Raw genomic sequence first — 12,228 nt, 5'->3', positions numbered from 1 at the left:
TTTGCATGATTATTTCTTCGAAAATATGACATACCATTAAATAACGAAGATAGCAAGGACGTGTCATCCGCTAGTAAAACACAGGGGATACTTAAGGTACCAACTTGTATTCCAGATTTTGTTGACTCCAGCAAGGATATTAGGTCATTTATCATGACTAAGAATAGCCATGCTGATAGCGTTCTTCCTTGTCCTACCCCTTGAGTGACTGAGTATGGTTTCGAGTGATGCCCGTTAAGCAGAACAAGGGCCTTAACTTCTCGAAAAGAATTTTTAATCAATATCCACAGTTTTTCTTTAACTTCGAGATAGAATAGCTAATAAAAGAGGCCATCATGCCATACCGTATTAAAGGCCTTCGCATTATCCAGGAATGCAGCATAAACTTTTGACTGGCCTTCTAAATAATGGGCTATTCCCTCTTTTATAATAAAGGCTGCAGTGATGCCACTGCACTCGCTTCGAAATCCCTGTTGTAAAGGATGAGGGAAATGGATCCTTTCACTAAAAAGAATTAGCCTTTACAACAATATATTTTTCAAATACTTTTTGAAAAACTGGAACGATTGAGATATCTCTGTAGGTATTCATATCTAGTATGTCTTTTTTCACACCTTTAAATACAGGTATAACATTTACAGTTTTGAAGTAGACATGGATAGGTTTCCAAGGAAATTATGCTATTATACACTTTGCACAAAATATAACTAATCGATTGACAGTCAAACATTAAATGCTCTGCATACATTTTGTCATGTCCACACGAATCATTTTTCTTTAGCTCTCGTACAGCCTCTTTAATGTCTTTCTGTAATATGATTTCACACATATCTTTATCTGCTCCGTCATCAATATTTGAATCCACAATATTCTTCATTTTATTTCTAACTTCAGCTGCAAACGATTCGTTAAAATGAATATCTGGCATTTCAGTACCTAAAATTTTAAAATGCTGGCGCCACGCGTCACGAATCAAATCAGGGTCCCGTATTATTTCTCCTTCCACTTTTAGTTCAGAAATATCTTGTCTCTGTCCCTTCTTATGAAGTCTTACTATTCTGTAGAATTTCCCTACATCCAGTTCTGCAGCTTTTTCCAGCTCATTAAATTGTTCATATTCTTTTGCCTTGTTTAATTGGTTTCTGATTTTTCTTTTCGCATTTTTATATTCTGCATAAGTTTTAAATTGTGTACCACGTGGCCGTTCTTCTTTTATCCATAACTCTCGTTTTCCTCTTATCTCTTTATGTAGTACAGTCACATTAATAAATTTCCAGTAAGGTTTTAAGTGTGGCAGGAAGGTTTTCTTTGGAAGAATTTTTTCAGCTGTATTGCGTAAATTAGTCGCAACAGTAACTAGGGCGTTTTGTACATCTGAATATTGTGCACAAGTAGCTCCACTGAGTTTAAGTGCTCATTGGTTTCACTTCTGTACCGCTCCTGCTGTTCTGAAGAAGCTTTGCACCAGTTGATTGTAACTGGATATCTGGAAAACATTGATTCTAGGAGTTCGTCTGGAACTAACAACTCTGCTCGTGCAGGTAAATGATCAGATAGATTGAGATGATGGTCATCTTCAATTTTGGCACTACGGACTAAATCTATTTTGGAGGAGGGAATCAAAATGTAGTCAATCAAGGACGAGTGTTTGCCGTCTGATGAGCAATATCTATAACCTGGTATTCCAGAAGGGAAAATATCACATGTTGACATTAGAAATGATTGAAGGATGTAACCTTTACCATTTGTACTTTTTGAAGTCACTTTTTTGTGTAGCTCCGCATTAAAGTCACCGCAGATAATCACTAAACTTTTTTTGACCATATTCATCAAAAAGGCATTCCACAGTTTCCATTATTCCTTTATAATCATCTAATGAGACGTTTGTGGAAGGAAACCACACACGGAAGAAAAACAATTTGATAGCGCGCAGGCTAATTTCAACTGCCATAACTCTGTCGTTCCCGATGTTATTCATAGGACGAACCGCTAATGATTTCCGATAGAAAATTGCAGTTTCTCCAAATCCAGAGGAACTTTTTCTTTCCGATGGACATGTATCAATTATGTTATCCGGTCTCGAAAATGCAGTAAATGTCCTGTCAATGCTTTGAAAAAATTGCAGTTGCTCTGGATGTTGCCAATGCTCATGTATGCATATAATATCTACCGTAGGAAGACATGAACAAAGATAGGGCGTTCCTATCATAATGCCCTTCGCATTCCAAGTCATTATGTTTAGAGTAGTCATTCAAAAAGTAAACAAATGCTTTTCCACATGCAATTTAGAGACACGGTATCATTTATCTCTCATACCATTCTCTGGCTAATACAATCCATGCTGTAGCTTTTTGGTGATGTCATTTGATCAGATTCCATGCTTTTGATAATATTATGCTTTTGGGTTTTTTGTAATGTCATTTGATTACAATCCATGCTATACGTTTTTAGGCACCATTTTCACTGCCGTAGGTAAAATATACATTTCTTTCACTTTAACATTCTACTAGAGATGTTCCATATATATATATATATATATATATATATATATATATATATATATATATATATATATATATATATATATATATATATATATATATATACGTGTGTGCGTGCGTGCGCGTGCGTGTTTGTATGTGGGTGTAGATTTGTGGGCGTAGATATGTGTGGGGTTTTGTGTGTATGTGTGTGTGTACGGATGTGTGTGTATATATGTGTGGATGGATGACTGTGTGTATGTAAAAATGGATGGATGATGTGTGTTTCATTGTTTGCGTATATGCATGCATCCGTGTATGTATGTATGTATGTATGTATGTATGTGAGTATGTATGTATGTATGTATTGTTGGATTCATATGTATATATTTGTGGATCCATGCATAAATCTATTATGCGTTTGTTTGCTGACATGCATGCATGTATGAATGGATAGTTAAATAGATGTGTTAGCGTCTGTATATAGTTTTTGCATCTCTCTGTCTCTCTGTGTCTCTCTGTATCTGTCGCTTTCTCTTTCTCTCTCTCTCTCTCTCTGACCATGTTTTCCCCTTAAAGCTGGCGATACGCCATTGTTAACCCGGTCCTCCATTCCCGGTGGAAACCTTGTGCCAAATATTACATACTATAGTGAACTAGAAAAAGAAAAAAGCAACTGGTCCATATACCTGTCCCTGGTATTTGTATTTTTACTTCATACAAGTGTGCGATAAGAAACTAAAGATATAACTACGATACGAATTTCCAGTAAAATCAAATAAATAAATCCACAAAACGTCATAGGAATGAAGAACATAAACTGTTTTTGAAAATTCCTTGTAGGGTCGTATCAAAATTGAATAATTAGGTTATCTACACTCAAGGTCAAAAAGCTGTTTTGCAATGCGTTTTCACACATCTAAAGTTATTGAATACAAGTTTTACACATGTGCCATTTGTATTATTCAATGAGTGTTCACACATCTAAAGTTATTGAATACAAGTCTTACACAGGTACCATTTGTATTATTCAATGAGCTTTCACACATCTTAAGTTATTGAATACAAGTCTCACACAGGTAACATTTGTATTATTCAATGAGCTTTCACATATCTAAAGTTATTGAATACAAGGCCTACACATGTACCATTTGTATTATTCAATGAGCTTTCACATATCAAAAGTTATTGAATACAAGGCCTACACATGTACCATTTGTATTATTCAATGAGCTTTCACATATCAAAAGTTATTGAATACATGTCCTACACATGTACCATTTGTATCATTCAATGAGCTTTCACATATCAAAAGTTATTGAATACAAGTCTTACACAGGTACCATTTGTATTATGCAATGAGTTTTGACACATCTAAAGTTATTGAATACATGTCCTACACAGGTACCACGTGTATTATTCAATGAGTTTTCACGTATGTATTGTTATTGAATACAAGTCCTAATCATGTACCATTTGTATTATTAAATGACTTTTATCAGACCATTTTACACCATCCTTAGTGTTCAAAACTAAAGGTGTGCAACTTGTCGTTATAGTGGCATGAATTATGAAAAATATAATTTGTAAGTTATTTGCATATAACTTCAACAGACAAATAAGAACATTCAAACATCAGTCCCAGTACGAAAGATTTAATTACAGCAATATGTGTCTTTCATTATCGCAATCATGAGATTTGTGATAATATCTGCAAGCAAATCGTCCACATTCAATGTAGTTTTGGTACACACTTGTAGTTGCTTCCTTTAATGACTTGATGACCTTGATTTTCAGATTTACTTGTATCCATAGATCTAATGTGAAGGAAGTCGCATGAAGACACGACACATAATCATGAACACATCAAACACCAATCTGTCGGAAAGTACAGTGGTGTTAGTCAAATGTAATTAGACTTTTAGTGTTATACTGTCTTTTCTGCCTAATTGAAATAGGATTTTAGTGTTACATTGTCTTTCCATCTTAATTTAATTAGGATGCTAGTGTTACGCCGTCTTTCCTTCCTAATTTAATTAGAATTTTAGTGTTACACCGTCTTTCTTTTGCTAAATAAAAAAAGGATTTTATTGTTACACTGTCTTTCCTTCCTAACTGAATTAGGAGTTTAGTGTTACACTGTCTTTCCTTCCTATATTTAATTAGGATTTTATTGTTACACTGTCTTTCCTTCCTATATTTAATTATGATTTCATTGTTACACTGTCTTTCCTTCCTATATTTAATTAGGATTGTATTGTTACACGATCTTTCCTTCCTAACTGAATTAGGATTTTAGTGATACCTACAGAATGTTCGACGGTAATACACATTCCTACTCATAGTGTCTTTTACAAAGATTGCGAGCTGGAGATCCGAATCTAAACTTTAGAGGCATACAACCTAAGATTTTCGACTTTTTCTGTTCTTGCAAATGAATGATATTATGAAAAGAATAGTACAAATAATGAGGAATTACACGTCATTCAGCTTCATAAAGTGTACAACTGTCAGTTTAATCAACGAAAATTTAATGATTTTCAAGTAACGTATTATACGGATTGCTAATTAATTATGCGGAAACGGAATTTACCGATATTACCCGATGTCGCAAGTGTCACGTGACGCGTGTCAAGTAATATGGAAGTCGAGGCAAACATGTTTTTCTTTTGATGTAATTATTGCTTTGTTCTTCATATTTCTTCATGTGTCCTTCTCCTTAGTTCTTTATAGTCACGCGCAATATACGTATCGATTATAGATTTCTCATTGTATATAATAAATTACAAGAAGTAGGCAAAAAGGCAATATGATGGAGTATCATGACAATAAGGGGTTCCTTTAAGGGGCAATTCTTAAAATTCCCATTCCGCATTACTTGTGTTTGTGAGATTGTGTGTTACGTTGCAAGATAAACTAAATACAAATATGACAATTCGTATCATTGTAATCATAACCGCTATTAAAAGATCTCGCTAAAGTCGCCTCTTTGACTCAGAATGATGTTGATTATCTTGTAAATTTGCATCACCACCTCAGGCTCACGTACTCGATGTGATTTGCGTGTGTTGTTATGCTTCAGTAATAATAATATTAATAGTGTTGTGGGCAAGCTCCATTCTAAATAAATATCCATTTCATGGCTTTTTCAGTTAGAAACATGTGGTACATTGTTATGTGATAGAAGTATTAGCTTCGACAAAAGTGCAATTAAAAATAAAAATATTAGCTTCGACAAGAGTGCAGTTAAAAATAAATATAATACCCCCCCACCATATTACAATTGAAAAACTTGTAATTTTTCTGCCTTTTATCACATATGATTTACACGTGTGTCAAGCGATATGTTCTGTACATGCTATATTGATGCATGACTGAAACATTTTATTGCAAGATAAATAGAATAATATCAGTTTATATAAAGCATGTTAATTTAAAAGCTATGATGAAGAATTAACTATAAGAAATAAATGGCGGTATTACAAATTGGCTGTTCATTGCAAAATTGTGACTCACCTATTCAGCAAGAATTTGGCAACCTCTCGATTATTTTTCAGGCTTAAAGTGGACTTCATTTCATTTCATCGTTCATGCTGGTCACCAATACATATGCGCGTGTTGCCATAATTTTCCCAGCGAGCTTTTTTCTATTCTTTTCCCTTTCAGAATCCGTAAGATTTCGCTTTCTACCGACTTTCAATCTAGTTGCTTCCTCCATTATTTTTGTAAACACGCGTTTGCGCATGGCTGCAATTTTTAATCTTCGGGAAAGGTCAACTAAGAGGTTACATGAATATAGGCGTGGCAAACAGCGAGTTTTTGTCTGCCAGACAATAATGAAGAATCGCGTTTTTTATCACAAACTTTCCGATACTAGCCTGATTTCGGCCTCGGTAAGAACACGAATCATAATTATTAATCTAAATATGTAATTATGAACTGAAAAAAAACTATATAATTTTTTTCGTTTTTACTTAGGTTGTATGCCTTTAATAATTCTTTCGTAGTCCCTGTATAATAGCAATCAGCGATAGAAAACACCATAGCGAGGTACTTAGTCTTGCCAAATATATAAGCCTGAAAGGTGAGCTGTGAGAGTAGTGTAACAATGACGTGTACATTTCTCATTATTGACGTCAAACAATACAACTGATTACCATTAGTATTTTTGCATGTGAAAACAATTAAAACACACACTACAGTTGTTCAAAACAAGGATAAACACGGTACATGTATCCTTTCAAAGTCAGGTAGCTCAGGAATCCTATCATACACTTAATTGACAATAATTCAGGTCTACGGCCTAAATAAGATTGAAATCAATTTCCTTTGTTCCATTATATACATGTCTCATATGACCAAAGCATTGATCTGTAAGACATATATTTGCTGAATATATCTCACAAGTTAGGTGAAATCACGTTATGATCAACGTGATACTGTTTCGTACTATATCACATACACACTCTCATTACCGATGTCGAACTTAAGTTTTATACGAAACGTTACCATACTATATGTGGTTTTGGAGAGACCATCAGGTTTCCTACGAACATTTTAACAAAAATTAAAGATGTTACAGTTTGGGCTAGACCTACTACTGGATTAAAGTGAAATTTCAACATTATTGTGTTATATTACGTTACACTGATACTGGTATAGTCACTGTTAAATGGCTTTCCTTTATTAGAAGGGTTTTTTGTTATTCAGGACACAATAATTTATGCTGGTTGGAATCCTGTTATAGGATCAGCCTGGGTCTGTTACCGTGTTGTGTCCTTCTGCTAAGCACTTTGCCCGAATTGTCTCGGCAGTAAATAACCTACAGGTGTTGTTGTGTTATATATCAACAAAACCAAACCAGTTCAAAGTGGAAGGTGACTAAGTTTTTATATATCTGAAAGAAGATGTGAATTGTACCTTAAATATGGTTTTCAGTGTCTATGTCAACAACGATGAAGTATCTAAAAGGTTAGATACCAAAAGAGTTAGAGAGTTGCTAAAGCACAAATATATGAGGTTGCAATATCTCCAAGATTTCCCTTAAGAAAGTGATCTAATCTTTCTTTTAATACCCCTTGGAAGTTTTGTGCCTCACATATCTATGATTTTTTCTATACATCGATGAACACCAGTTAATTAATAATGTCTGTAAGCTTCTCTACGAACATATTATTATTAGGCAACCAACTTAATTAAAGTTTATTATGGTCAGTACGGGAACGCAATACTACCATATTTATATATTCTCTCTCAATCTCTCTCTCCCTTCCTCCTCTCTCTCTCTCTCTCTCTCTCTCTCTCTCTCTCTCTCTGTAAATGCAATGTACGTAGTTTGTTAGGAAGCAAACATGCTTTTTATCCTCATGTGAAGAGTACTGCTTCGTACTCTTTTGATGGAGAAAACTAAGTAGATTAACAGAACCATGCAATATTTTGGGCTAGGTGAGTGTGCACATTTTGAGTTAACTGGGCTACCTTTATTACTGACCCGTGTAGTGTATATGACATAATCGATCGGCACAGAATCATGCAGCAAAATGAAGTTGTCTCTTTTGTAATTGAAGTACATATGAACAAAGGATTATAATGACATGCAATATTATATGAACAAAACTGGGAGATTGTTCGCAAGTGCGTATTTCAATTTAAACCTTGGATATGAGGATTGACTGATTAGATACTCGTGAAAGAATGAAACTCTTCAATGTGTTTTGTAAATTTCATTTTGAAATAATCTCAAACATAAGATTGTTATATATGTACTACAAGACAAAAATGCCAATGTTACTCAATACGAAAAGCAAAAATAGCATTTTTAAAAACTGACTTCAAATTACATACGGATGACTTGGTCATTACGCCACTCCATTATATATGGTCGTGCCGTAGTTAGTCATGTTACCTGGTGTAAATGTGTGTAATATTGGAAATTGTGATATGACTCTAAACAGAAAACACCGTCGATCAGTGGTTAGCGTCCCAGCCAAATGATGCGAGCTCGGAGCCTACCACCAAGCCAGGCCTGGTGGGCCACCATGGCGTTTTCGCGGGCATTGCACTTTATTCCACTTGCCACGGCGTTAAATAGCCTACACCTTCAACGTCTCCTGTGCTGTAAAACATCAACCAACCCAACACAAATCTAAACAACACAGAAACCATGCCATACAACTTATATTTAAAGCTGATTTCACAAATAAATTAATTCTCCAAGACTTCCAGTTCAAATGTAAACAAAAGTCATTACGAAACAGATCACAGGTTTAAAGTTACACTATGACAAGATGCGCCTTCCTGTCTTAATAATTTCTAACCATATTTCAGTAAAAATGCCATTTTCTCAAAAACTGTGCTTTAAGGGAGATAACTAGGTTACCGAAATGGTTGTAGTTGACGATGATATATCATGGCATTAGACTGCTGCTAACTATCATGGTAGATAGTTTAGTAAAGTTAACATCACAGTTCTTTGGCAAGAATTTCCTCTGGCTTCATTATAGCAGTTGTTTGTATTAAAATAAAAACCTGAAAATAAGACGCGCCAACATTTGATAGAAAGCATTGATAGTTTCTGTAGCAAGAAAAAGATATGAAAACTCGTTTAGTCTGCCTATGATCGAAGTGTCCTGATTATATGGAATGCCAGAGCAGTCTTAAGATGAGAATATTTATTATATGCTGTGCTTTTGTACTTACATGATGTGCAAACTTCTCTATATGACGTGCTTTTGTACTTATATGATGTGCAAACTTCATTACATGCTGTGCTTTTGTACTTATATGCTGTGCAAACGTCTTTATATGCTGTGCTTTTGTACACCATATAAGTTCAAAAGCACAGCATATAATAAATATTCTCATCTTAAGACAGCTCTGGCGTTCCATATGATCAACTTTCTATTTGTACGGTGAGCCTCTTGAGTGTTGGAGCACTGACTAAATATGGGTGTTACAAACTGAGCACTGACTAAATATAGGTATTGCAAACTGAGTACTGACTAAATATGGGTATTAGAAACTGAGTACTGACTAATATGGGTGTTACAAACTTTGTTGCGCCACTCTTAATGCCAGTTTTTAAAGATTTAAAGGATTTTACTTCCACCAACACGTGAAATTATACCTCATAAGTCATACCACGCAACATAAAGCTGTAAAACCCATCATATCACTGTATCACCCATCATGAAGTTGTATATCCCATCGTAAAGTTGTATCACCCATCACAAATCTGTATCACCCATCATAAAGCTGTATCACCCATTATAAAGCTGTAACACCCATCATACAACTGTATCAGCCATCATATAGCTGTATCACCAATCATGAAGCTTTATCACATATTGCAAAGTTGTATCGTCCTGTAACATCTATCGTAAAGCTGTATCACCCACAACAAAGCTGTGTCCTCCATCATAACGCTGTATCATCTTTGGCAAAGCTTTATTACCCATTATAAAGCTGTAATACTCATCATAAAACTGTATCAACCAGGATAGGGCTTATCACCCATCATGAAGCTATATTACCCATCGTAAAGTTGTAACACCCATAATAAAGCTGTCATTCATTATAAAGCTAATGGATATTTGCTGAGAAAAGCAATATCTGACTCAGTCTAAATGTCATAAAAACCAGCAGGCGACGTACGGATGGTATACATTTTTCTTTGTTTGGAAATGTAGCCATGATTGGTTATTACTATGCAAAACGAAGTTTGTAACTCGCTTTCTGTAGGTTTAGAAGAGTGGAAGTAGGAGTAATATCACTATGATCTTAGTATTTTTTAATTGTAAATTTTAAAAGATCAAATACAACGTTCCCAATCACACAGCATCCTCTCTGAAATTAGCATGAATTCTTTTTTAGACATATAGTCGGTTACAGTGTACAGTTATTGTTATATTCGGTATATAGATCTTAGTCAATAGCCAGCGCTTCGATACTTAAAATATTGTTTTTATTTCGTTAACGGCACAATAGTGGAGAGGGTAGGTACGTTTATGCATTGTAAAGATCATGAAACCTAATGTGGCAGCTTATAAGCTGATATAAAGACAGGCAGTCATGTACTCTGTACAGTTATTGTTCTATTCCATTTATCTATTTCGGTCAACAGCCAGCGCTTCGACATTTAAATACGGTTTTTATTTATATAAGTTTATGCATTGCAAAGTTCATGAAACTTTTTAATGTGACAGCTTATAAGCTGAAATAATGCACAAATACCTAGGGTATGTGGAGATTCGATCAGTTAATTGTTAAATAAACGGGAGAAAACGAATTCAAAAGGGGGAGGGCACTTTAGTTAAAACATATAGATCACGAACTGCTACGGATATCTCTCGTGACCACATATCAGAATTAGATGAATCTCTTCCTTCATTATGTCTGATTTCCCTCCAGAACTATAATCAAACGTTATAAAACTATTCATTTCTTATGTCTGATTTCCCTCCAGAATAATAACTGAACGATATGAAGCACTTTCTTCTTTATATCTGATTTCCCTCCCCAATAATATCCAAACGATATGAAACTCTTCATTCTTTATGTCTGGTTTCCCTCCAGAATAATAACCCATGGATATGAAACTTTTCATTCCTTCTGTGATTTCATCAATAAAGATAGAATATATTTTAGATATTATCTATTCACTTTTCCTGCAATGACGTATTGTCTTTCACACATTGTTGTTTCGTAACGTCCTTTCTGGATGTCTTGCTCAAAATGGCATAATGTCTTGCACATATTGTTTGGTGTTTCGCAGTGTCCTTGTAATGTCCTGCTTAGATGGCATATTGTATTGCACACATTATTTGGTGTTTCGTAAGATTCTCTTACATTGCCATTTCCATAGCTTTTCAGTTGGTTTAAAAGTTTCTCCTGCTTTATGAATAACGTAAGACAAAAAAAGTTCCATTGGCTCATTCTTAGAGTTTATTCATTTAGTCAAATGACTGTCAGCGCATCACGTGACATTTCCCAACAATGCCTTCAGAAGCCATCATAATAGCTTAGCTCATGGCATTTCTACCCCTTTTTAAAATGTCACTTGATGAATTTTCATGATGTGTATAAGCAGAAGAAAGCAATTATGTTGTTCCATACTTTAAAATCTTAACTACATTTGTGAGAGAAATTCTAAACGGTATTATCATTGCTTCATTGAACCAAGAAATGATGCCTACTAACATCCTCTTTCATACGGAATGATGTATTTTATAGCCTAGAATATCGTCAAATAATTTGTCTGCGACCATTTTAGTTATTTTCCTAATGAACAAACTTATTCTAAAAGTCTACAACTACAAGTACCTAATACAGCCTAGTCAATGTTTGCTGGGATTAAAATGATTTTGTTTTGGTTGAATGTACGCCATTTTCAGCACATGATAGGCTATAAATTGCGGCCAGTATAAGTGGTGCAGGAGGAACCGGGAAAAACCCGGGAAGAATTACTGGCAACGGGTATCTACTGGTCAACTTTCTCACATACCTACAAAGGTGAAAAATAAGGGTCGAACACACGTGCACAGGTTTGAGATGGCAGTGGTCTGTATTAGCGAGCGCTTTACACCATTTGGCCACCGGGGGCCCCAAACATTTTTTGAAAAGTTTTATTGAAATAAGTAGTACAACTCAAAGTATTTGACTTTAACAACTTTTCAAATTGTTAAGAACTTCGATGTAACTAAGAGGGCTTTCTGTCCTACACCAGTGCCAAAAGTATGTCTAAATTGCC

The 12,228-nt window shown here is 34.9% G+C and overlaps 1 long non-coding RNA gene across 1 annotated transcript in view; it reads right to left on the bottom strand.

Moving 5' to 3' along the window:
• LOC149784520 (uncharacterized) overlaps nucleotides 1–6,296 on the bottom strand; it is a 168,224-nt gene extending 161,928 nt beyond the window's left edge. The window contains exon 1 of the long non-coding RNA XR_016414151.1: nucleotides 5,997–6,296. This is a non-coding gene — a long non-coding RNA (uncharacterized LOC149784520). The remainder of the gene's footprint in view (nucleotides 1–5,996) is intronic.
• Between the last annotated feature and the right edge of the window lie 5,932 nt (nucleotides 6,297–12,228).

This window comes from Sinohyriopsis cumingii, chromosome 14 (genome assembly GCF_028554795.1).
Source record: "Sinohyriopsis cumingii isolate HCF-2022 chromosome 14, ASM2855479v2, whole genome shotgun sequence".
Taxonomy (NCBI): domain Eukaryota; kingdom Metazoa; phylum Mollusca; class Bivalvia; order Unionida; family Unionidae; genus Sinohyriopsis; species Sinohyriopsis cumingii.
Note: the sequence above shows the minus strand (reverse complement) of the source record. Positions and strands in the feature narration are given on the sequence as shown.